Below are 4,024 nucleotides of genomic sequence, written 5' to 3'. Positions count from 1 at the left end.
GGAGAATATGGTGGTGGGGGAGAACTTTCCCAATCCAACTCCATAATCTTGTGTTGCGTTAAACTCCCACATGAGCACATATATTGTCGTGGAGAAGAACACCTTTCCGATTGACGAGTGAAGGGCATACAGTTTCATTGTTGACAGCTGTGTCATAATCATTATGTATTAAAGCTAGAGCAGTCGGTCTTTGTTCGGTTTGTGTACACCTCAGGTAATTATCCAACCAGCGAACAGCAGATGCCGAATGTTCACATGAACATGAACATAGTGGAAATATTTTTTTATATCAGAAAAAAATAAGGGGTTCGGCCGTACTCCCCCCCCCCTCCCGCGTACGTGTGTAATCACCAGTTGGTCTCATTAAAAGAAAAGGAAAGACAAGATCATGACGTGTTACCAGCGTTACGTGACTTCCGCTGTCGTAACAATATACACCGGAGATAGAGCGATTATGCCATGTAGCTCTTCATATCTAACTTCTTATGATCTGTAGAGAAAAAATATAGGTGACTTTTTTATTGCTTTAATACAGGCATCTGTATCATCCGTACATAGAGAGTGATAGCACTTTCTCCAATATCGTGCCAGAGGTCTCGTAAAAGTTAAACTACTGAATGATTTACTGATATTGTGGAGATGTTAATAATCATAGTAGAAGAATTGTTCATGAGACATAGTTAGAGAGAGCAATGCGTATGTAAATTGTCGGAATTTGTTCAATTGAATATATTGTTACGTCTCTGGTCGTTTGTTAATTTCCCGTAAAAAGTTTTCCCGAGGAACTTAAGAGATACAAGTCCTTTCTTAAATAAAATTAGTTTATTCTTCCTCAATACAACTTTACAATACACAGAATTTCCACAGTCACTTTAACTTAAACACACGCTATAATTCACAGTGATTTACACACTTTATTTACGGCTTGACTCGATTATCCCTCTATATCTCCCCCTCTGCTAATAATTGCCGGGCTTATATAAACAAAAACAGAGGGCGTCTAGCAAATGCTGGGACGTTCGTGAGGTTCCCCCATCCTTCTAGAATCCCATCACATGTTACCAGCGTCACGTGAATTCCGCTGTCGTAACAATATGTTTTGTGTTATCTGGTCTCCAATTTATTTATTTTTTACACAAATTTTCTCGAGTTAGTGGCTTGTGGGCCTTACCCACGATTGCAAATATCAAAATATCCCGGTGTTACGTCTCTGTTCTCGTTTGTTAATTTTCCGTAGAAATTCTTTCCGAATAACTTCAGCCATACAAGTCCTTTTTTAAATAAAACTAGTTTATTCTATCTCAATACAACTTTGCAATACACTTAGTTTCCACAATTACTTTAACTTTAACACCCGCTATAATTCACAATGATTTACACACTTTACTTACGGCTTGACTCGATTATCTGTCTGTATCTTCAATCTCTCTGTCTACTATTCCAGTTTCAATTAACTGTCTCGCTTTATCTGGCGCGTTTATATACATGAATAGAAGGCGTCTAGCAAATACTGGATTATTCTGATGTTCCCCGATCCTTCTAGAAACTCATCAGTGTTACCAGTGTCACGTGACTTCCGCTGTCGTAACACCGGTAATAAAAAAATCATTTGTAACGAGTGCAGGTCGAACCCAACTACAATGCACCAGGATTTTGGGGTAACCAAAAAAAAGTGTAAAGAATAAGGAAAAGAAAACGAAATAAGCTATAAAATAAGTTAGTCTAAGATAGTATGCTGAAGAAAATAAAACAAAAAAGGGAGCACGACCTAGAACTGATAGACAAACAGGCACACATTTCAAGATTACCATAAAACAACCCGTGCCAGCAGAGACACGTAGGTCTACACATTCAACGAGGCCTATATTGCTTTTCTATGGAAAATTTGTTGAAGACATTAAAAATTTAACCATGCAGTTAACAATATGAGGATGGACAGACGCCCAAAAGGCCGATTTACTTAGACTAAGAATAGCAGGTGAAGCAAAGTGCTTTATCCGAGCATATCACAAGCTCAGAGAAACCAAGGACTTTCAGTATCTAACACCTGGGATGACACAAGAATACCAAAAACGAGAAATGTCAAACATGATACTAACACATATTCACAGTTTAAACAAGACACATTAAAGTCAGGTTATGAAGAATGTTTCATTATAACATAATGAAGAGAAATATAAATGAAGCAAACATGCCTGACGCTAATCTACTAGACTTAATTAAGGTAGCTACTAAAGAAGAGCTATGCAGGAAGTAGATGTACAGACCTTAGCATTCTGCTGTAAACTCTGTAAATAACAGAAATGACCGAACAAATTGGCAGATTAGGAATCAAAATAATCCAGAGGGTACAAAATGCTTCAATTACTGTAAGTTAGGGCATATGACAAGAAAACTGCTTTATGAAAAAGAATGAGCAAATAGAATGTTTTAATTGTGGATTAAGAGGTCACATAGCTAGGAACTGTAGATGGCTATTGAAAGCAGAAAATAAGAAAGTCCCATGGACTGGAACGTTTAAGAAAAAGTTCATGAAAAATACTGAAAACCAACATTTTCTAGTGAAGCAAAGAACGCAATTCCAGTCGGAATTACCAAGCAAAATTAGAAGTAGTTCCGTCAGTATGGAATAAAAGGTTATGTGTTAATAGTGTTAACGAAGTTACGTTAGTAGTTACTGTAAAAATAGGTGTATAATGTCAGTTGTTAGTTGACATAGGCGCTTGATCTTCTCTGCTAAGTGCAGACTTAGTGAAGAAAAATCCGACATTATTGGATAATGCATGGAATAAAGTTTCAAAAATTATCTTAGTTGTCATAACAGGACATCCTGTTAAAATGCTACGCAAATATAATGTTCAGGTAGAAGTAGGGAACTTAGAGCTTGAACACTCTTTCTTCATCTGTAAACAAATAAAGTTGAGAACAGGTGGTATTTTAGGGCAGAATTTCTTGCAAGCTTTGCCACTGAAATATCCATTACCAGAGGTAACCTGCACGTAGAAATGGAAATCTTAAGTTTTGAAGGGATTATACCCCAAACTTATATGCAAAGTTGAAGACAAATTATACCTTCCTACTGACTCAACCTAATAGTCAATTGCTGAACACTGGCGTTAAGTAAAGTAGTGAGGCAAAGGGTCAAAAGTTGAAATACGGAAGCACTGATGCTTCTAAGAGTAAGAATAGATGACAAACTTGGAAGGGTAATAGGATTAAGTGTTCTTGAAGAAACCACACTAAAAGAACTAGAAAGAATAGTATCCTGAGCCTAGCGACAACACTAGTAGTAGTTGTTACAGTAATCGTAATAGTAAATAATGATTGGAAAAAGAAGTACACAGTAGTGAAGTAAGGCAAAATAATTTCAGACAGTTAAATAGCTACATACACTCATCAGACGGCTCCACACCTCTGGGGGCAGACAGAAGAAGGTGATAAAGCTAAAACTGTATTTATGTTACCATTGGGAAAATACCAATTTAATAGAATGCCATTTGGGTTATGTAATGTCTCTTCAACCTTTCAGAGGTTGATGGGTGTAATGTTATCAGGTTTACAAGACTCTGGATGTTTCTGTTACTTAAACGATGTTATAGTTTCCACTGTGAGTTTTGAATAGCACTTAGAAAGGCTAAGACGTGTTTAATAGATTAACTTCACTTGCACTCACTTGATCGCCTATATATATATATACAGGGTCGCCGACAGGGGGGAGCATAGGGGGCAACTGCCTAGGAGCCCGGGCGAATGAAACCTGGTTATGCCGTAAAGCCTGCAAAGCATCTATAGGCTATATCTTCATTCAGTAACAAAAACTATAGTCTTTTGGCTTTTCTTTGCATATAGACGCTTGATACATTAAGAACGACTGAAATAACAATTTGAGTAATAATTCATATATATTTGTTACTTTATAGATTTAATAGTATATTGTTGTTACTTTATTAACGTTTTACGTACTTTATACTAGTGTAAGGTAAAACGTACGTATCGTGTACTATACGTAGTTTTGTTACGTTAG

This window comes from Limulus polyphemus, unplaced genomic scaffold, assembly GCF_000517525.1.
Source record: "Limulus polyphemus unplaced genomic scaffold, Limulus_polyphemus-2.1.2 Scaffold233, whole genome shotgun sequence".
Taxonomy (NCBI): Eukaryota; Metazoa; Arthropoda; class Merostomata; order Xiphosura; family Limulidae; genus Limulus; species Limulus polyphemus.
The sequence above is the reverse complement of the archived record's forward strand: the minus strand, read 5'-3'. Positions refer to the sequence as shown.